The sequence below is a fragment of the Aythya ferina genome (genome assembly GCF_964211825.1).
Source record: "Aythya ferina genome assembly, chromosome: 14".
Lineage (NCBI taxonomy): Eukaryota > Metazoa > Chordata > Aves > Anseriformes > Anatidae > Aythya > Aythya ferina.
Genome location: NC_140312.1, coordinates 17,558,311 through 17,581,935, shown reverse-complemented (window position 1 = coordinate 17,581,935; position 23,625 = coordinate 17,558,311). Strand labels below are relative to the sequence as shown.

The 23,625-nt window shown below is 39.8% G+C and overlaps 1 long non-coding RNA gene across 2 annotated transcripts in view; it reads left to right on the top strand.

Annotated features, from left to right (window-relative positions):
• Positions 1-23,625, top strand: part of LOC311444315 — a 433,519-nt gene that overhangs the window by 14,680 nt on the left and 395,214 nt on the right. Inside the window, exon 1 of one of the 2 annotated variants that reach the window (XR_014697809.1) lies at positions 16,985-17,065. The exons of the other annotated variant lie outside the window; for it this stretch is intronic. This is a non-coding gene — a long non-coding RNA (uncharacterized lncRNA). Of the gene's footprint in view, positions 1-16,984; positions 17,066-23,625 lie in introns of those variants that run through there. 2 annotated transcript variants of the gene reach the window in all.

Sequence of the window (23,625 nt, the reverse complement as noted above, 5' to 3'; positions counted from 1 at the left end):
GCTTCACCAGTCTTCTGTGTTATCCTCTTCATATCTTATGCTGCCCAGTTTCTTTTTACTTTTTTTTTCTTATCTTCTACTGCACTGTTCATATTTCTTTTACTTTACTAATGATCATAATCCTTCTCTCTTTCTTTTTTTTTTTTTTTTTTTTTTTTTCCTGCCAGTGAACTGTAGTTTTCTGCCATATTACTCTGTTTGGAGGTTTTTGGTGCAGAATGAGTGCTGCATATCTTATCATGCAAAAGCCATGCTGAGACCCATTTCTTCCTCAAGGAATTTACTCCATCTGTAGTGTTTGTTCCAAAAGAGATAATAAAACATTATGAAGTATCTGTCTTCCTGGAAAAGCAGTTAATGTTACCATACTCTAAAAAGTCTTCCCCTCTGGTGTGCTCTAATTGTGGTTCTGAGCATACTGCAGGTTTTAGCTTTTTGTGAAGTCAAATTGACACTAATGGCCATGTTCATTGGAGTTTGCAGGTATGTGTCTTTATGGATTCTTTGGAATATGTGTTATTCTCTTCAGTTTTGGAACTAATAATAGAACTAATACTAATAGAGAAGATTTTGTGTTTTAGTAAAAGCAGAGGTACGCTCACAAGGTGGTAATACTTGATAATCTGAAATGCTGTAATGTAGAAATGATATTTGTAATTATCTGTTTCTGAGACTCTGTATGATTCCAGAATTTGTAACGTACTATTAAAGTATACAGTTAAACTTCTTGATTAAGCAATGAGTGAAATCTAAAATTTCTTGTGTGACATTGAAAATGACACTAGTCAAGGATTATTACTGGCAAAATACTATGATTTTTGTACCCTCTTGAGGAGAGTGCTTGTGAAACTTTCACCACTGCTATACAGGTCTGCCCTCAGCTTACATTCATCATTGAACTTTACAGCTCCACAGTCTCTTCTGCTTGGCTGTGAAATTGGTACTTATGTGCTGTTCTGGTGCTGCTGCTGCTGCCAATACTGTTGAGTTGGCTTTCATTGTGATATGAACTGAGTGGGAGAATTTCTCACTTATTACATCTCTTAAATTCAATTAGTGCCCCTTATGCCATAGGAGGCCACTGCAATATCTGAAGTGGAGAAAAAAATTCTTGCAGCCCTTTCTTCTTTGTACTGCCTAGTATTTTCCTAGAGCCCTGCTCTGAATTTAAATTCTGTTCACTGCAAGTGTCACAAATCAGCAGTTGTTAGAATGCATTATGAAGAAATAAACATTTATCAGATTGCCTTTTGAGAAGGTGAATAATTTAGCTAGAAAAATTCCAACAACAACAAAAGCATGCTGCTGACTGACAATTTATTTTATCCCTTTGAGATGCAAGGAGTTGTTGCATGCTGAGTGAATATTGATCTGCTGTATACAGATAAATGAAATTCCACTTAAAATTCTTTGGTTGCTCACTTGCCACCAATAAAAACTGAAGAGCATGGTCATGCAACAAAAATATTAATTAACTCTCTTCAGTTGCTGGTTATCTGCTGTCCCAAAAGACTGTTTGGCTGGCTTGTTTGATACAGCTGTGTCTGGCCTTTGCACTGTGCAGGAATTATTTTAAGGCTTGTGATGCTCCCTTTGTACTGCCCTTTGTGATGATGACAAGTAGTGGGGTGTAGCCAGGTGGAGGGAAAAAAAAAACACTCCCTTTTTCCTCATACTTCCTTTTAGGCTTTCTGATGATCTTTATTTTTGTTGGATACATTACAGCCACTATTGATCACCAGCAGCTACGCAGCCATATTTTCAAGCTGCCTTTTTCCTCTGTGTGAGCAATCACATTAGGAGGTCTGAACTGAAGAAAAAGTCCGTAACCAAGTAAAAAACTAACTTTTAAGAAAGGGATCTGTTCTCTGGATTATCAGCCTTCAGAAAGTCACAGGAGCCCTACTTGGAAAATAACTGATTGCCAGAAACTTGGCTAATATTACAAAAAGAGGAGAAAATAAATGACAGAATGGAAGCTTAGCAGTTTGATCAAGACGAGCTCTGAGTTAGGTGGGAAAAGTATACAGTCAGCATGCCAGGTGAGGCACGCATCTCCTCTTTTGATGATGTTTCTACCCATTGCTGCAGAAGTTCAACAGCCTGCAAGCAAGTTGGTCAATGAAAAATTAAGAAGCTGTACCAGCTGTCTTAATAGAGTCAGGTCTCTGGCTACCTGCCTTCCCTTGAGGTGAGGAGTTCTAAAAATAATGGCTTATGAGGCAAGGTAGAAAATAAATCGGGTGATGACGCTGGTTTTTGAGCAGTTTCATCTGCAAATCCTGAGTGATTCTGCTGACATCCAATTATACAAGTGTAATGGAGATCATCAGCTAGGCCTTGATTCGAAAATGACATTTCAGTGTTTTGGCAGCTCTAAAAATACTGACATTTCTAGTAGCTGGAGGCCATAAAAATATTGATTCAGCAACAGAATTGTTTTGTAAAGCAGTGATAGTTGGCTGGCTTCTGAACTGTGGTATGTTGCTCCAGGCTCTACAGTATACTGCTAACAAGGAAGGAGTAGGGCCATTGAAAGGCGGGCACGTGTTAGTGGGGAATATTGCTGAAGGAATCGAGTATGTCATCTACCACTTGCTAAGTGTTGTTGCAGATTTCTGACTGTATGTCCCATTGTTAGGTAATGTGGCAAAAAGTCTGCACTGGTAACGTCAGACTTGTTCTGTAGCTTAAACTAATACCAGGCAGACAAGGGGACTCCAGGTTGCTCTTCCTGAGGAGACCTACTAAATGAACATCTGTCTACTGTTTTTTAAAAAAAGTCTGTTCATTGAATGGAAAAATAAAGTCAAAACCACAGTATTTGGAGAAGTTTAATAAAATATTGTTGGACTGAGTAAGCTTGTCTGTCACTGTCAAAATGTGCATGAATCTGAGCCATACAGAACAAAATAGAAGTGTACATTGTTATTTACAGTAGGTGGGCAGCATAATCATCTTTTCATTAGCAGAACAGTAGGGGAAAGAAAACCTTGGGAAAATTTTCCTTCATTAATAGAGACTTTTTAGAAAGAGCTTATTCAACAACCCCTGCCATGCACCAGCAAATAGTGAAATAGATCACTGCAGCACAAGAAGTGTGTTCTGGGAGCTGGCGTGCCTTTGGGCCTGAGCTGGGCTGCCTGTTAACTCTCCATACCCAACCTCTACAACAGGCAAGTTTTGCTGCTGTCCTGATGTTCAAAGAAATTAAGGAGGGATGAGAGTAAGGAAGCAATCCCTTTTCTGTGCTGTTACCATGTTGTTGTAACAAGCATTTACACATACTGTTGATCCTTAGCACATCACTTTATATACGATAGACATTTCTGCCTTCGTTGTACCAGCAGGAATATGTCCTAAGCCTCTGTTTGCCTCCTGCTTTCTCCAGCACTCTGTCCATTTTGCTCCCATCCTGTTCTGTGATAGGGCATTACCAGATTTAATCAGTCCTCCTCTTGGGCATTTGTTGTTGTGGTGTTTTGTGTTCTGGTTGTTGTTTGTTTTGATTCACACGTCTAGGACGATTGCACCCTCCTTTAGATTAAAAGGAAGCAAAAGGCTTCTGTTGCTTCTGAGAAGGCATAGGTAGAGGTCTAGTCTTTTCTAGTTGAGTCCTGTCCTTTCTGGAGATAGCTATTTCAGACAAGGGGGAGGGTGCAGGGCTATGGCAGTGCAAACCAGTGCAGAGGACTTAAAAACCTCAGGACAGGAAATGTGAGACCAAGTCCAACGCTGATCAACACAGCTGTGCTGGAGATGAATCAGTGGAGTGGTTGTCTGAATCAGTCGTTTGAAGATGGTTATTAGCAAGTCTCTGCAAGCTGTTCATCCAAACATGAGCATTGATAATATCTGTCGTATGAGGGGGTTGGATGTGAAGGAAGGGGAAGAGAGAGAGGAAAGTTTGCTTCAGTTCCTATTCCTATGGTGATAGCTAATCCTCCTAGTATCTCAACAACATGATTGCTCCCATACCTACAATTTAAAACTTGATGAGCCATCAATGGAACTGCCTTGCATTTAGCAGACAAATCAGAAGTCAAAGCCAATGATAGTACTGATCATTTCTTTTCCTCTTATGAATCTGCTTGTATTTGGGGACAAGGTATTTCTGTTACTGGGCTACCCTACTACTGCCACTGTAGCTGCATAAAAATAATGTACTGTTTCTGATTCATTCTGTTTTATGTAAACCAAAAGGCAAAAAAAATCGCTTTTTGAAACCAAGTGTAACATTACAGCTTCAGATATATAGGTGCTCTGAGCTGAGTTTAAGGGAATCCATCTGGGTGTCATCTAAAGCTGTAAATTACTTTATTGTACAGACTAAAAATCTCTTGTGCATAGATAGGGGGCAATTTCAATAGGTTGTCTATAAAATTTTATGAAATTATGCTTACGGGGTATAGTTCCAGAAGAAAGTAATGGATGCCAATCGCAGTGACCGTGTTAATGGTGGCCCACATGAGGGGAAACATGCACTTCAAGCTGTTGTACAGTAGCGTCAGCTAGAAATTTTAAGGGGACCTACTTGCATCTTGTCATGGGAATGAGCGTGTGAAAACCACTGGAAATAATTTTCATTTTTAACCTTGCTTTAAGAGGGACATTAGCTAGAACTAAGGCAATGACACCTCCCCACTCACTGAAAGAAACGACTCAGAGAAATTGTGGAAATAGAGGGAACCAGTCTGGAAATTGAAGGGCTTGGCATTAAACTTTGTGAGCTGATCCTTTTTGGCTAGGTCTCCTCTTATTTTGGTAGGAGCAAACTCTTTGTGAGGCCCCTCTCTGTTCCTGTCTTGCAGCAGGCTCTGTCTAGGCTGGAACAGATGAGGTGGAGCTGCATTTTGTAAGGGAGAAAAGTAAAGGAGCAGGCCTCCCTCCTTGGTTTATTGTCACATGGTTTCTGTCTTCTTTAAATCACTTATCTGTTTATACAACAGGGTAATGGGCAGGCTGAACGGGCAGGTAAACCTGCTGATGTTCATATGAATATCAGGTTCAGTTTTAATGATTCATTTGTGAATATATTGATCTTCTTCAGCTCTCCAATTTAAAACATCAGAATAAGAAACTCTTACAAGACTAAAGAACATAGAGATCCCAAAGGCTGTGCTTTACTGATGGGGTTCATTTTCTTTTATATTCTTAGAGCTGAGGTGAGGCTCGAGTCTTATACCATCTTTGCCTCTGTTGCAACTTGAATTTGAAACCCAGCATTTTTTTTTCTTAGCACGAATTTTGATACCGAAGTTTCAATTGAAACTTTATATCAAAAGATAGGAAGAAAAGCTCTTTCAAAAAAATAACTGTTTTCCCCCAGATGCCAAGGAAGTAGGTTCAGAAACATACCATGAAATTGAAATTTCTCAAAGTGCCTCTTAAATCTTTGCTGCAATTACTGTAATTCACAATAATAGATCCAGTACTATTTTTAAAAGCTTTTGAAGGTTGCAAGTAGCATCCATAAATTGTGGGTTGTGGGCAATCTATGAAACCATAGGTTTCCAGGGCTTTTATTTAAATGAGAGAACGAGAGAGAAAGATGTAATAAAAGTAGTTAAGAAACAACTTGGAAGTTTTCTTTGTGCTGAACACTAGCACTGTGGCAGGAAATGCATAGGTCTTGATGAAAGTTGTCTTGAGTTTGGACAAGATTTTGCAAGTCTGGAACAAGCATTTTAATTGAGTAGCCTCAATTAGATAGAGACTGGTTAAAATGGTAGCTCACTGGGAAAGGGTGAGGGCTGAGAGGAGATGAGGACAGATCTGCAACAGCCAGAGGAACCTGTTTATTCTTCTCTAAATTAATGCAGTCTTAAAGACTAAAGTGAGGTAGGTGAGTGGATCATGTGCCTATTGAACCTTTTCTCTTCCACCTCTACCCTGCAAGTGATCTTCAGATGTTTTATATTATAGAATAGCCTGAGTTGGAATGGATCCACAAGGATCATTGAGTCCAACTCCTGGGTCCACACAGGACCACCCAAAAATCCGACCGTGGGTCCGATAGCATTATCCAAATGCTTCTTGACCTATGCTGGGCTTGAGGCCATGGCCACTGCTCTGGGGAGCCTGTCCCAGTGCCAGACCACCTCTGAGTGCAAAACCTTTCCCTAAGCCCCAGCCTGACCCTCCCCTGTCCCAGCTCCATGCTGTTCCCTCAGGTCCTGTCGCTGTCCCCAGAGAGCAGAGCTCAGCGCCTGCCCCTCCACTCCCCTGTGAGGGAGCTGCAGGCCGCCATGAGGCCTCCCCTCAGCCTGCTCTGCTCTGGGCTGAACAAACCAAGGGACCTCAGCCGCTCCTCATATGTCCTGCCCTTCAGACCATTCACCATCTTTGTAGCCCTCCTTTGGATGCTCTCTAATAGTTTTATGTCATTTTACTGTGATGCACTAAGCTGCCCACAAATCTCAAGATGAAGCTGCACCAGAGCACAGCAGGGCAAACCCTTCCCTCAACTGTCCAGCAGTGCTGTGCCTGATGCTCTGCAGGATAAGGCTGGCCTTTCTGTCTGACAGGGCCTGCTGCTGGCTCATATTCAATGAGAGCCCCCAGACCCCTTTAAGTGGGGCTGCTCTCCTACCTCTCGTCCCCCAGTCTTTACATGCATCTAGGGTTGCCCCTTCCCAGGTGCTGAATCCAGCACTTGATCTTGTTAAACTTCCTGTTGTTGGTGACTGCCCAGCCCTCCAGTTTGCAAGGCCTCTCCACCCCTGAGGGAGTAAACAGCTCTTCCAACTTCCCAATTTAGTATCACCTGCCAGCTTAGTTAGCATGCATTTGTGTCCTGCATGCAGATCATATATGAAAACATTGAAGAGAACTGGCCCTGAAGTGGAACCCCAAGAGGTTGCCAGCCTGTTGTAACCCCCTTTACTTGAACCCTTTGAGCCTGGCCCCTCAGCCAGTTGTTCACCCATTGTATTATGTATTTTCCTAGCTGTATGCTAGACATTTTGTCCAGAAGGACACTGCGAGAAACATCATCAACAGCTTTGCTAAATCAACTGGTTTCCTTTGGTCTTCACCCCTTGGAGCTTGTGCACTCCCTGGAAGCTTGAGAAAGCCTCTCAACAAGGGAAACAGCAACAAAGACTATTTGATACAGATGTAGTGGCTGTTAGAATATGCATAGTTCAGCAACCCATCCTGGGGTGTTGGAGAAAGTTCAGAGTAACCTTCAGTACATCTTACACAGAATATTTGGGGAGTACAGTCCATTGTTTTTATCAAAGACAAGACAGGAGAGGATTTTAGTCAGTGTGTATATAAGGGATGATAAAACAAAGGTTTCTTTATTCTAGTGCATAGATGTATAATGAGATACACATTCAGACTTAGAAATAAGGTGCATTGCTTTAGTAGTACAGGTAATTAACCTCCTGAATAACTCACCATTCTCTGTTGCACTCTTTGGCATATTAATTTAAGTTTGGAAGTGATGTTCAAGGAACGCTTATTTAGGGAAGTACTTAGGGCCTTTTTCAGGCAGGAGGTCAGACAAGATAGATTATGTTTGTTTTTATAGTCTGTATGTGCATAATTCAGGTATATCATGAGTACGTGTGATATACATTGTATTTGGTGAGATAATAGAAATAGCTCAGAAGCTGGAGCTAAGCCAGCTCTTGTTCAAACTCAGAAGCACACTTGGCCCTTCTCCCAACAGCACAGGTGTATGTAAAAGCTGTGTAAAAGGCCGTTCTTTTCTCCTTTCCAGTACCTGAAAGCTCACCCTTCTCAGAAAGAGGCAGAGAGTGGTGTGCCCACTGTGTATGCCTGTCACTGCAGTGGGTTTCTCCTTTATTAAAGCTTTCTGGTGTTAGTTTCCTAGAGACTCTGTAGACTATAGAAAGTAAAAGAGAGTACTGGAGAAGACGTGTGTTTGCTCAAAAACTCTTTTATTTAAGGCAGTTCACAGGGACAAGAATTTGAGAATGTTTAAATGCACAAGTGGTCATTTTAAGAGAAATCTAGGTTATCCACTTGCCTTACAGACGATGACTTTTGGATGTGTTCTCAGGCTTCTTCAGCATTCCCAGTTTATCTCGGGGTAGGAATGTTTTTCAATGCTTAGTTATGCTCTGCGGGCTTGTTCCAAATTCAGAAACTTTAAGTGTTGTTGCATGATAAGATATGATGAACTTATGAGGGACATTTTTGCTTTTCTCCTTGGCTTTCACTTTTTACTTAGTAACTTGGTATTTCAGTATTGACTATAAAATACTAATTTCTTTTGGGATGAGCAAAAATGTTATTGAAAATAAATTATAGAATTGTTTGGACTGTAACCAAAATCTCAGAAAAATTCAGCTTTATGAAATATTCTCTGATACATCAACTTTATAAAAAAGCAGAAAAAGATACATATGTATATATAAATTATATAATTGATTGCATGGTGTCAGTAGAAAACACACATAAGAATAGGATTTGCGAGCATTATAAGTAGTCAGGCATGCTATTTTATTGCATATTAGTACCGTATCTGATTTTAAAAAGACATGGGTTAAGTGACATTGTATGAATCTGAGTTCATTGTCATGAAGGTGAACCTTTCAGTAACATTATTGTTTGACACCTTTTGAATAGACATATGAACATAAATCAATGGCTAATGACACCTCATTTTACCTCTTTTCGTAAGGGAGTTTTGAGTGTATTAAAAGAATGCCAACATTTATAGTACAAAATCTTTGTCTTTGTTTCACAAGTTCCTATGTGTAAAATGGAGATTTGGAGAAGTCAGATAGTTTGACATCATCAATAGGAGTTATGTATAGAAAAGGGATGAAACAGAGGTAGATACATAGATTCATAAGGGAAAAGTGGCTACCACCCATTGCTTGCCAGAGTGCACACTGCAAGTGATTGACTAATAACTACAAAACTCAGTGTTTCAATTAAATGATGCTTCTGTGTGTAATTTTGTCGGTTTTCTGTTTTACTGTTAACCTAGCTTTAGAAGTGTGTACTTCTAACTTACATGTTATGATTGTCATCAAAGTTTGTGGCTAATACATGGAATAGGAATGACACCCAGCATTATGGGGACAGACAGGTTCACTAGTGATCCTAGGCAGAATGAGGATGCCACAAGGTTATGATTATATTTAGACCTTTGTTATTACGTGGAAATTTATAATTAGCACAGCGTATGGATATTTAGCAGTTGTTTGAATCATCTGTACCCTCTGCAGGTTGGGTCAGATTTCAACACTTAACGTGCAATCTAATAATCATAATCTAGACTCAGAATCGATGTGAAGAAACGTGAGTCGCTCGGTCTGTGGAGGATGCAGCTGACAGTGGAGGTGTCCCTGAGCACCAGGGGATCGCAGGCCTGCCGTCCAGCAGCGGGTTCTATCCACGTCTCACCTAGGGCTTGCTGATGCTTGGTTTTATAGGTACACTCCGTGGGCTGTTAAACTTCCCTGTTCTTTGAGGAGGTCACCACATCGTGGTTGGATGCGAGTTTGGGATTTTCACACCACTGGTAGGAAGGGGAAGAGTTGGCCTGTTGCATGGGACTTTCAGGGCTGGTGGGGAGGGGGAAAAGGGGGCTGGTAACAAAGAGTTTGCTTAGGAGTAACGTCTTCTTACTTCACAAAGTGGCATTGGTTATGCTAACTGTATTATCAGGTACCAGGTATCAGATGCAAGGGCTACCAGTCACAAGCAGAAATCTTTTAAATGGCATAAATGGGGTCAAGGAGCACAGGCGTTCTGAATTTTAATGGATTTTGCAGGTTCCTGACACATACTTGAAAATCAGCAGCATGTTGTAGTGATACAACTTGGTCTCCAGCAACTCCATGTAGTAAAAAAAAAAAAAAAAAAAAAAAAAAAAAGTGGTTAACAATGATATGTTGTACTTACGTGTGAGTCTATTGCTGATTTTGGCTATTTGAGTCCCCTAGATGCTTTGGAAAAAGTTCTTAACATGTTTAACCAACAGTTAGTACATTCCTATAATGGTCCTGGGAAGTGAAATTGTATTATGTATTTGCTTTCAGACTGGAAGACTGAGACAGGACAAGATTAAGTGCTATGTGAAAGACTATACAGGAAACAGAAAACATAAGAAACGAAGCCTTGCATATTAGCATGCCTTTTACATGTATTTTGAAATTTGAACTTAAAAGCTGAGAAAGATTAACATGATATATGGTACATGATATATGTACATATATGGTACATGATATATATTAACATGATATATGATACGTGGTACTGTCGTGGTTTAACCCGGCTGGCAGCTAAACACCACACAGCTGTTTGCTCACCCTCCCCCCTCCCTCTCTGGGACGGGGGAGAGAAATGGGAAGTGAAGCCCGTGAGTTGAGATAAAGACAGTTTAATAAGACAGGAAAATAATAATAACAATAATAATAATAATACAATGATGATAATAGTACTGCTACTAATAATGTGTACAAACAAGTGATGCACAATGCAATTGCTCACCACCCGCTGACCGATGCCCAGCCTAACCCCGAGCAGTCTGGCCCCCCTCCCCCAGCTAGCCACCCCTATATATTATTTAGCATGACATCAGATGGTATGGAATACCCCTTTGGCTAGTTTGGGTCACCTGTCCTGGGTCTGTCCCCTCCCAGCTCTTACTGCACCCCCAGCCTGCCCGTTGGCAGGACAGAGCAAGAAGCTGAGATGTCCTTGGCTTAGTATAAGCACTGCTCTGCAACAATTAAAACATCGGGGTGTTATCAGCACTCTTCTCAACCTAAGCCAAAACATAGCATTCTACCAGCTACTAGGAAGAAAATTAACTCTGTTCTAACTGAAACCAGGACAGGTACTGTCCACAATTTGACTTCAAACCATCCTGCGCCATGTGACTTATTATTAGTGGATAATTCTAGGATGTACGAGTTGGTGTGTGGCCAGCCAGGATGTATTTGAAAGACTTGTGCAGCCTTCAATAAGGAGAGCCTACAGAGCAGAGAAAAAGAAAAAATGCTGTCATGACAGGATGCTTCTGAAAGCAGTATTTCTCTGTACACTTCACCTGATGCATTGTGTTAAGGTCTGTCTTGTCAAGTTGTTGCAAGTGTATAGCAAGGTATGAAAGGATGTGACATAACTCAGTTGTTAATGAAGCAGCTCCTCAGTGAATGCTACAACATTATCATGTGTCTTTTCTGACATGGCATGAAAGAAGGGAGCCTTATTTGAGAAGGAAGAAGTGCCAATGAGAAATGAAAAAAGAAAGATGCTGTTGAATACAATGTGTATTCCTCAGTGTGGCTTGTTTTGCTGTACCAATGCATTGCAGATAATTAGGCAACTCATTTAAAACAGACCCCCCACCTCCTCAGATGTTTTGGTAGGTGGGTGATTGCTCCCAGGCTTGTAGGTGACTGAATTTCTCATCAGCCATTTGGCATCCCAGGCAGCAATGTAGATCTTCTGACAAGAAAATCGATTGCATTGCTAAGTTTCACAATTTGATTACTTTATAAAAAGTCTCTAGAGCAGCTCTCTGTGTGATTATATAGACTTGCTGCTGAACTGAAAGCTTAGTCCCACATGCTTCACAGTTCTAAACAATTTATAGTAATTATTTCCATTAGAGATGTACTGAAATGCTTTTTCAATAATGAACAAGGTGACATGCAAATTATAGAGGGGAATATGCACAAGAGCCTTAAAAATAAACAATATAGGGCTAAATTCAGCTGTGAAATTACTGGATAAAGCTCCCTGAAGCTTATGCTCCCTGTTCTTGAGTTCAAATCCCATGTCAGCTTGTATGCCTTTGCACTGAGTTTTGTTTTGTAGATGAGACCTCCTTTCACTTCTCTCTTGTTTCTGATATATTTTGAGTGATCAAGTGTTAAATAGTAATGCAAATGCATAAAAAAGATAAATTGGTTACCGTTAGTGATGACCCCATTATAGCAGAAAGGCTGTAGATTTAAGCTCATTCAAAGTAGAATATTGACTGCATCTCAGGCAAGTCATCTGGCCATCTGAGTCTACTAGATTGCTTAATGTTGTGCCCAATGTAAAAGTGTGATTAAAATTACAGAGATATGCACATACTTTAGAGTTGGTGTCAGTAGGAACATCATTACTGGGCTATAGATTGTGCCCTCTGCAAAGGTATAAATCATTTGTTAGCAAGAGCAAGAACTTGTTGCTGAGTTTGGAATGCATGAATCTAACTGAAGTGAGCCCTCAAATGCCTGTGTGCCACTGACATCCTCAGAAAGAGCCTAATTTACGGGAATATCAACAGAGTTGGGCTCTATTGATTCTGTGCTGGGAGCACGGTATCACGGCTGGCTCTTGTGAACTGTGTTGCTTTATAAAATGTCAGGTTCCTGGGCTAGGTTGGCTAGATTTGCAGAACAGTTCAGTGGGATGGAAAGCACAAGACAGAGAGTTTCAGTATGATCCCCACCCCTCCATCTGTCCTTCAACGCACAGTTTTCAGCCCTTCAGCTCCCCAGGTGATAGCTCAGAATGGGTTCACATCAGCTCTTTGTCATTTCAGGTTTACTTTCAAGAGTGGAGGTAAGATTACTCTTTTACAGCATGACCTCAGGAGTAGGAGGAATTGGTCATAATCCCCTTCCCACTTAGCTCACTATTTCTAAGTCCCTGCAGTGAGTGCTTCCATTTTATGTTAAGCAGGTATTGAGTGACATCCAGCAACTGTAAATGAAACGGGAACTAGACACCTAAGTCTGTGCCCTCTCAGCTCCCTTAGGCAACAGCAATATTCTTTGCTGTTCTTTCTTCACTGAGGGATTTGAGTGAAATATGGAATAGCTTCCACAGGAAGGGCATCTGGTGCTCTTGCTCTCATCCAGGAGTAATTGATGGCTAATTAGGCTGCTGCTGTGTAAGATTAATCATCTCTATCAAAGACAGGAGCTTGGGATGAAATGTTCTGTGTGGAGTCCTGTTCATTAGGGATTTTGTGGAAACTGGTTTTGGGAACTGAACTCATGAGCTGGGCATCTTTGTGTTTATGAAACATGGGATAGGTAGATGGAGATAGTCTGAGCTTCTCAGCCCTGGAAGTATGGGATGCTTTCTGGACAGATGCAGTGTAGTCCAAGAACAGATAATGCTGAAATGTGTTGTACTTGGTTTCATACGGATGTATAAATATAATACGTTAGCTACCTGCATGTTGTTTGCTTATTTTTCATAATTCTGTAGAATGGCTATCGTCAAATTCTGTAGGAAGAAAATGAAGTTGCGGTTTTAAGTCCAGTGCTTCTTGTCTTTTACCTTAAAGTCTGTATTCAGTCAGTGAATTGAATATCCTCCTTGTTCTGCTAGTGATGAGAAGGCTGGGGAAAAAGGCAAAAAAAAAAATCCTCAGCCCCTGTAAAGTCATACCAATGACATGTTAATTACAGACAGATTTCAGGATTCAAAGTGTTACTTTTGTGGTTTTAATTTGTAATGTTTATTTTCTGTAATAGCACTTCCTTTTACCTTGACTGTATGTTAATGACTGACTCAGAAGCTCTGTTGCACTGGGTGGTCACAGTGAAAAGATAGGGATGTTCTCTGTGATTTGCATTCTATTTGAAATACAAAATCAAGAATGATGTGTTACTCTTGATAATTTACTAATGTCACTTCTATAATCTGGTTAGAAAACAGATTTTTTTTTTCTCGCTGTGTGGCAGAAACAGAGCTTCCAGCAGGTCTTTTTGTCATTTCCAGAAGTTATTCAGCATGCAGTATTCTCTATGTGTTGGACATAAGCCATTAGGAGAAGAACCCATATTGTTGGCCAAACTAGCAACGACAACAGTAGGAAATGAGCGGGTAGTTTGCCGGATTGGGCAGCTGGGTTTTTTTGAAAAATCTGAATACTTCTTATATGACAGAAGAGAACATATAAAAGGATCCAATTTATTTACAGACAGTATGCAGCAAAATTCATCACAGAGTTGCACGTGATCAGGATGAGTCACAAGGGACAAGGGTTGCATTTCAGTCAGAAATAAGGGGAAAAAATCACCACAAATGTAGTCAACCACTGGAGTAGGGTCCCAAAGAGATCGTGGAATATCATCATCCCTAAAGATACTCAAAACTTAGCAGGACAAGATGCTGAGTGACTTGAACTTAGTGGTTCTGTTTTGAGGAGGGGAATGGGCTAGAGATCTTCAGACTTCACTTCCCACCTACATTGTGTCCTAGAGTTACCAGATTTAAAAGATGGTGCACAACAAGAAGAACAAAGAACACTTGTCCGCAAGAAAGTCAGTTTGGTTTAAGTAAATGGAAAAAGACAACAATGTACAAATCAGTAGTTTGAGTATAGCTTATTTTTTAGCTTATTTTTATTCCTTTTTAGAACACATAAATATTCTGTTCTCTCAGATTACACGTACAGACCTTTCCTTGATGAAAAGAATCCACAAAGTAGTTTTAAATAGTATCTGAATCTTGCATTGAAAAATGTCAGCAGCAATGGCAGGGGTTGTGGGGGTAGGAGGATATTCATTTTGAGTAAGGCCATTTTCTTTGAGAAATGGGTTTTAATGAATACTTTTTGTCCAATTCTATTTATTTCTAACCAAAGATGCAAAATTCACTATATATATTAAAAAAAAAAAAAAAGCAATAAAAGCCAACAAAACAAAACCTTGGAAGTAGGATGAGAAGTTAGACTATGCAATGGGGGTTTGATACTGTATTGAGGGTGAAACAGATTTTCAGAAACCAGTGGGGGAGCATTAGTTCTTATTGTAGGTGAAAACAATGCTGGATAATTAAGGTCCTATTTTCTCAGCACCGTGGGAAAGTGTGGATATTACAATGCCTGCACATTTTCTGTCTCCTTTGCTTGAAGGTTGCACTCAACCTTTATTTTATGTGTAAGTGAATGAGCCTAGTTTGAATTTATGACAAGTTCTTTCTTCACAACAGTCTGGCATAAGGCATAATTTTTGCCTTCTCTGCATAAATTTCCGTGCCTAGCTTTTATTTTACTTTTTCTTTCCACTGCCTTATAAGAAAGAGCAACTGTTGTTCTTTATATAGAGGAAAGCTCAAGTACCTCTCATTTTTAAAGGTCACATTGGTGTCAATTCCGAGTGATTCAGGAGTAGATTACAGCGAGAAGATGGACTGTCATGTAAAAGATTTTTAAGCCATCTCTTAAAATCATTTCTTGAGACTTTTCCATGCTTTGATTTTGTTTTTCATTTTAGATCCAACTTTGGGTGGGGCCACACTTGCCCTTGGCAATTGTCTGTGAAAGAAGTAGTCACCTTTGCCATCTTCCTCCTGCACTAGCACAGAGCGTGCCTGTAGTTCACTGCTAACTAATGACAGTTGTTTGTTTCTAATAAGTGGTTTTAGAATCTGTTTACCTAGAGCAAAACTACTGCTCAGTCCAGTCCTGGGAGGTATTCTGTATGGATGCTCTTTACCTGTGCATACTATTCACATAGAGGTACTGGGATTGCCAAGCTGACTAGGTGAGATACTGCCAGTAGCCCTTTACCACTTGGTACATTGATTCTGGTGCTGAAGTAAAAAAAAAGTAGTTTTTAATGACCAAAAAATTACCATTTATGTTGAAATGTGGACATTACTGTATTAGATCCACCAGGTGGTCCATCAGATCTGGAATTGATACTTGCAATAACAACACTTGTCTTATAAAGCCAAGAAGATAAATGTAGGAAGAGTCTGATCCAATTAATTCTTTTGTGTGTGAGAGTAATTATTTGGAATAAATATGCATACAAAATGCTTGGATCTAATAAGGGTAATGTTTTCAATTTTTTTTCTCATTGGTGATTTTTCAAAATTGAACTACTTAAACAGTTCAGTTCTAGTCTGCGCTTTACCTAGTGGCTAGTAATTGTACAGAAATAACTCTACCTAGTACTGTGCTTCCAGTAAAAGGGGAGAAATGGGAATATCCAGATACCAAGATGCTAACGTGAAGGAACATAATGCAAATACATTTTTAAAAATTTCCTTTCTTCTTGTTAAGAAGCCTGTTCCCCTTTCTTCCGTTTCAACACAATTGTAAAGGCAAAGGAAGAGTTAACGAATTTGGCAGGTGCAGCAGTATTAGCAGTAGTCTGAGCTGTACACCATCATGTACCTGCAAAGCGCCTTGTACATCTACTAACAAGACTGCCATTCATTTTTTTTGATAAATCCTGCACAGGGGTATTAGGGTCTGTGAACAGACAATTGATTTACTGCCTGGAAAATTATTCTTTATTGATTTATATTACACGGAGGCAGCCACAAATCTATACTGGCCTTAATCAGAGAGAAAATGCTAAAGTTACTGTCATTCTTATTTAGTCAGGCAATTACAAGTAGGAGAATTGGTTTAGTACCTCTAGGTGACATCTACGTATTATTCAATTATGAATTTCAGTAATCCATGAATTACAATACATAAAAGCATGTGAGATCAGGTTAATTAATTTTTTGTCATAAGGACAGTGCCCTTTTTGCAAGAAAGTGTTTTAAATGTCAACCTAGCATTTTATTTGAAACTTGGCAATGGAAACTAGGTTTGATTTTAATGAAGATTCTTGGGATCTTCACTCTGCTCAGTAGTTTTCTGGTACATTGTCTGAACTGGACAGAAATGAGAATCTGAGCCTGTACATTGCACAGATCTGTGTGCAGGGTTTCTCTATGGGATATTTAAGAAATGAGTAGATACTGCAGGTTTTTGAGGTAACGGTGTGTGGCAGAGCCATTCCGAGACACGGGGAGCAAACGGCAGAACCTCTCCTGGGCTGGGTGGGGTTTTGCAGCAGCTTTTTCTATCATGGGTGATGATACCTTGCTTAACTGTCTAGGCCATCTCAACTACATCCGTATGTACGTGGCAATCCTTGGAAACCTTCAGTTCTGGGAGCTCCAGAAGGGGGGGCTGCTGTGGAGACGCTGCAGCAGGGGCCCACCCAGGGTGGGCAGAGGAAGGGGCCGGCACTGAGGAACTGAACAAGGAGGGGACAGGCTCCTCACCAGGGGCATCGCCAGGACGGGGTGCAAAGCTTTGGGAGCACTCCAGGGAATGGTAATTTAGCCTTTGTAGTTGTTCTCATAAGAATATTTGAAAATAATTATACCTCACTGTGAGTTCTGACTAGTAAAGTCGAAAACTTCCTGTTGGTTTTGAGACATGGGTTATTCACAGGGTGTGTTCTTGCTGAGGGAAGAAAGGGCAGGATTAAAAATGAGTTGTATTTTAGTATCTAAGACTTCAGCTTTTTTACTATTTCTCCTGTAAGAGTAGTGTGGAACTTAATTTCTGTAAACATTGCAGATGAAGAATATTTTCCTATTTTGCAGGCAATGGTAATGTGCACGGCTCAGTTTGCCACTGACCTGGTCCTGTTGGCATGACATCTTAATTAGGAGATGTACTGGGGAAAACAAAAAGCAAACATCCAAACCCACAAACAAATGGGTGTAAGGGGTGTAAGACTGTCTGCCTGTCCCTGGTTGACTATGCTGAGGCACATTTTTCAGGCAGGAGGGGAAGCGCAGCAGCTTCAGAGGCTGTTTTCTTGAAGACATTGAAGGTCTTACAAGTTGCTGCGCTAGCACTGAGACAACCGGGAGTCTTGAAAATAGTTTGGGGCCCAGGTATTTTATCCTGCTTGCCACTGCTAAGTCCCTGACCTGGAAAGCAGAAGTACGACAAAGTAAGAGCCAGGGCTGTTCTGTCCGTGGCCCTGCCAGCAGCTGGGGAGGAGGAGTGCACCAACAAGGAGAGCCCAAGTCCCTTGCACATCTGCTGCTGCTGGGCAGCAGCCTCAGCTCCCTGCAGCATGCTGCCGCTTCTGTGCTGTGCTCACCACTTCTCAGTTATGGTAAATTCTCAAAATCTCACTGTTCAGGCCTTTCACAACAGGGCTTGCCACCATATACGATGTTTTTTTGTCCCATTGCTTGTTTCAGACAAAAACACTGTTTTTAAAAACAGATTTGGAAGGGGGAGTGGTGGTTGTTGTAGGCAATCATTTTAATGAAAATGCTACTGAAAAGCCTTTCCTTCTATGAAAACTAATAAATCAATTACAAAAGCAATTTCTTATCCCAGTGTCATTTTATTGTGTTTGACCAGGGCATCTGATAAGTATTAGTTCTTGCTGAGAGCAAGGAGTCAATTTTATTTCAAGCTCTTCTTTCATGATTTTGGGAAGTACAAGAACAGTTATGGCTGTGGGTTTGATCATTTTGTTCAGAGGATCTGCTCTCTACAGCAGGCCCTTGGCTGGCAGTCTGCTAGTAGCTAGGATAAGGAAAGTCACAGGAAGAGCTATCTAGAAGTATTTGGGCAGGAGGCTTCAGGAATTTGTTTACAAATGTTACTTAAGTTTTTGTGCAATTTGGTGTCTTCATTACATCTTTTTTCATTTCTTCTTGAAATTCTGTGAGCTCTTGTGTGTTCTGCTAGAGTTGTCTGTAGGAAAAACTACTTTTGGCTTAAAAAGTAAACGCTATTAGTCATGCTCCCTCCCATCGGGGAACATCTTTTTGCATGGGAGTGTTGAAAACAACAGAGAATGCTGAATAGCCATTTACAGTTATACACTATGGAAAGATACGCAGTAACTTCAAAGTCAGGCAAGGACATAAACAACGTGTATGCTGTGATTTATGGCAGGCATGTAATGGGAGTGCTGGTAAGAAAATGTAAAAAGGCTTTTTTTTCTGGAAACGTGCAAGGAGAAGTCACTGGAGTAGTGAATGCTCATCTGTGGGGGACCTCAGGTTGACAAATTCAGGTACCCATGATCCACCTCTTGTTAATGGCACTGAAACCTGAATGGTGCCACTTCTCCAAGGGGCAAGTTAGTGGGGGAGTTTCCCTTCTGCTACTGTCCCCACTAGCCACGAAATAGGTAAATACAGAAATAGGTAAATACACCCTTCATTCTTAGGGAGTAAAAAAAAAACCAAAACAACAAAAAACATGAGCAAATAAAATTACAGAAGATGTGGCATATTGCAAAAATGTTTTTTTTTGCAATAACAAAAACCAAAGTGATACTCTGAGAGTTAAGAGTGATTAATTCCTGTGTAACCAGAGGGAAGTCACTAGGACCAAATTTCGAAATGTTTAGAAAATCCTGGTTAGATTACCTGGTTTGTTAGAAAACAGAGCAGGGTTTAAAACCAGCACTGTCCTTCTGAGCTAGAGCTCTGTTTTATTTTTTTTAAAGGTGGTAATTGCGTTTCTCTAGCTTTGGAGGTTGATTATTGCTAGTAAGTTTTCTGAAGTTATCTATCACAAAACAAGATGATAATGGGACTGTGTAAATACCTTAGGTTGGAGAACATATTCCTTTTTTTGTAGCTAGTTCCCATTCAGACTTCACTGTAGGAGCTTTAGGCAAATACTTCTTAGGAAAATCCTCTTAACAACTTCTTTCTGTAAAGTTAATCATTAATTTACTGGGCTGTGGATTCAATAAAGGAATAAATATTAGAGATAATTCTTGGAACTAGAGAGCAGGCAACTAATGGCTTTGTCTCCTGCTACCTGGGTTGGAATTGCACTCCATTATCACAGAAGGAACTATTGCTTGCTTAGTGTAAGCGTTAAATGTTCACAACAGTTTACAACAATTTAACCACCTGGTGATGCAGATGGTTGCTGACAACTGGCATAGGCTGCCCAGAGAGGTTGAGGAGTGTCCTCCTTGGAGATCTTCAGAAGCCGCCTGGACATGGCCCTGGGTACCCTGCTCTGCGTGGCCCTGCTTGGGGCTTTTGTTTTGGGGTTGCGCCAGGTGCCTCCAGAGGTCCCTGCCAGCCTTAATCTGCCTGTGATTTTGTGAGATCCTTTTGTGCCCTCTCATTTTAAAGTTGTTGGGGAGGTAAGGATTTCAGGGTGTCCTTGCTCTTGTGCCAGTGCAGTGGGGTGAGAAGGGAGGGATGTTATCCTGCCTCCACTGTGTCCAGCACGCTGCAGAGAATGTGCAGCATGCAAGAGTCTCTGCTAGGCTCTTCAGCTTAGTGGAACACATGTTTTTAAGGAGCTAATTCATACATTCAAACCATTCTAAGTCATGGTAGTATAGTGCTCAGCAGTAGCATTTATTTTTTTGTTTGTTTTACTTTAAAGCAGGCACGTAAAGTTATTGCTGGAGATGGGCAGTTTTTTCCCTTTGGCTCTGGGACTTGGAGGTGTTGCGCTTTACAAAGTACAGGTTATGAATTTATGGAGTAGTAGTACATGCTAGTTGTCTTTTAAGTTTGGGAACGACAAGATCAAGCCAAAACAAAACACTGTCCTCTGCTTTACCGGTATTAGCTGCTCATTTCAGTGGATCTGGTCACTGATAATGGTGATCCCTGCGGTCCACTGACCAGCCACCCAGAAGGAGCCTTCTGCTGTGACTTGACAGGAATGAGGAGGTCTAGTGAATGTAGTTCAGTGACCTTGAATTTGTTGCTTATGGATCTCAGTGCCCCATAAATTAACACATAATTACACAATAACAAGGGAGATGGCCCTTTTCATGAGCCGTAACTTCAGTACAACATATTTTGAGCAGCAGTAATGTTCAGTGTATTAATATAGGATGAGTTCATGATGATGAATATTAAAATATTACCAAATATTTTATTCTAGGAGTTATTTTACTATTCTGGAAAGCTGTTGGGAGAGCATTGCATAAATGTCATTAGGTCACAAGTAGATTATGATACTTGTTCCTCACAGTCAGCAATGCTTTATTCAGTCATCTGGACCACTTTGGAAATGCATTTCTATTAAAAATAAATCCTTATTCTACACAGCAGCATTTTGATCTCATTAACAGATCATTTTCTCTCAACTCAGCTAGACTCTGTAGTGTAGCAGCAAAAAGCTCCTTTATATCAATTAAAATATTTTGTTGACCTACTGTATAATTAAGGTCCTGTTTATTAAAGTTAGCAGGATATTAGAACACTAATTGCATTCCAGACACACTTTCTTAGTTCTGAACTGTTTATGATTTGACTTGTTTTAACATATTTCCATGTTTCTTTGCAATTAACTCATTAATTGAATTTATTTACACATACAAATATTAATACATCACCCCATTCTACAACTAATGATTAAAAAAGAATCATTGCTTTCCCAGCTGAATGAGTTTAGTATGCAACTGCAGACTGAAAACACTGAAAGTTTGCTTAGGAAAAACACTGCCTTTATGAGTGTGTGTTATTCAGCATACTGAGGTTTAGAGAGGATGGCTGTTACGTATGAATAATATTCCTGTCTACAAAGCAATATTATCCTTGAACAAAGGAAAAATTTGGCAATTTCACTATATTAGTGAGGAGATTCCTGATTGTATTTGAATGTTTTTCTAATTGTTGTAGAGAGACTAGATGGCAACAAAGCATCACAAAGAGAAGAAGAATGAGAAAAAATATCAGGGGAGAATAATTACCATTTTGTGACATATAAAGGAAGCTTCTTATAAGGTCTGATCCAAAACCCAATATCGTCAATGATTTCTTTCCACTTACTTTGTGATTTTAATATCTGTTGGAGACTCAAGTCATTTCTCAATATCCTGAGCAAAAGGTCTTTGCTGTAATAATTTGTGTAATTCAGTGAGGTTGCTGGAAGGAATATGTAGATTCACTGTGTGCAGTGCTGCAGTAACTGCAGAGGTATGCTCTGGGGGCAGCAGCAGCTGACAATACAAGTGAAGATGATGAGAGTTGTTGCTTTACATTGCTAGGTTTTGGTCTTGTGAATTTTGCAACTTCTACTCAAGTTTTTTACAACTACAGAATTCCAGCAAGAAAGCTATCCCAGAAATTCCATCTAAAACCTGTAATGACATTAAACCTTGGTTTTGAGGGGGGGGAGCAATCAAGGGCAAGTACAAAGATATTAAAGCAATGGTGTTACTGCCTATACACTTGGCTTCTTCATAGAGTTAGGAGTAACGACACTATTACGTATGTATATAAGTGTTCAGTATAAAGGTGAAAATGGAATGATTTTGATCTCTGCTTCCATTTATTGTCATAGGATGCAGATAAGTAGTTGGAACGCTAACTACCCTGTGAAGATATATATATATTTTAAGTAATAAGGCTTTGTTCTTAAAAAGATATTTCACACCCCACAGAGACTCACAGCGTGGCACATACACTACTTGTGGTAATGTGAAATACCTTTTGTAGTTGCATTTTTATTTTTATTTTTTTCAAAATAGAAATTAAACTGCTGCATTGTTAATAGGACAGTTTAATGAAGTTTTTGAAGAAAACTGAATTTGCATATTAGTATGCTCAGGATGCAGTTTCAATATATGATTTCATTGATAGAGAAAAACAGCTAGCAATGTTCAGATCAAATTAAGAGGTTTTTACCCAATGACAGCCTTGATTCTGCAGTGGAGTAAAGGTTATTTGTTTTTAATTAATGACATACCTACAATTTCCCTTGTGGCTTTCTCTAGCTATGGTATACTGATTCATCAAATATCACTACATTTGCAGTGGTTCGTTAAATATTAACATTTATCAGGTTTGGTTTTGCTAGTAACCCAGAACTTTGCTAAAGGTAGTTCTACTCGATGTGCAGACTGTCCATACCATGTATCCAGACAAACTGAAAGTTCATTTTGTGAGAAAATACCCAGTGATGAAGGCTGTTAAAATAATATATTTATACCAAACACTACGTTAATATTTGTAATCAGATTTCAAGAATTGCATTATGTTTAATTCTGTTTTCCGTTTCCATCCTACTTAGCAAGAAATTGTTTTAGTTGCACTTTTACAGCTTTCAGCTCTGTACTATACAGAGTAGAAAAAGTAGTAAAATTCATTCCTAAACTGCATCTGTGCTTTAAGATTTTTAAGATCCATGGATCTTAAGATCAATGGATCTTAAGATTTAAGATCCATTTATTAGAATGGTATCTTAAGTATGTTAAGTTATTGTTTACTGATAAACAAATTTAATAGAAACCTGTTTTTAAAGTTGGAACACAGAGGTTTGCCATTGGAGTAAATTCTCCAGATTTCTCATGAAAGTTACTCTGTGAGACACTTTCAGCCTAAAATTGTACTTCATTTTAAGCATCTGCCAGTGGTGGCATGGTGCAAGTACAGCACCAGTAGTTCTGCATATCGTGCAGACCCACTTAAAACTGCTCAGGAAAATGGTACACATTTCTAATGTTTTAAGGAGGTGTTCAAAAGTTTTCATTAAAAAAGAAAGGCTCGGATTTATAGTAAAAACAAAAGTACTCTTAAAATACATTGTAACTTAAAAGCAGGCCTGTTCCACACCAGTATAAGATATGTCACAGTAACATAATCGGTCTTGGATCACTTCTCTAGAAACAGTCTTTACAGTCTTTCTCTAGAAACAGCATTTCCTCACCTGATCAGTCTTTCATGTGTTAACCTGGTCCACAAAGGTTGCCGTGTTCTTCTTACAGTGAGTACCTGCAGGTCACATGCAGATATGCAGCATTGTAATTGTTTTTTCTTGACTTTAACTGGGTTTTATGGATATGAAAGGGTGTATAATATGGGCGAGGCTACTTAAACATACCAGAAGAAAAGTAAAGCTTTGAGTTTGCTTTTCCCCGCCCCCCCCCC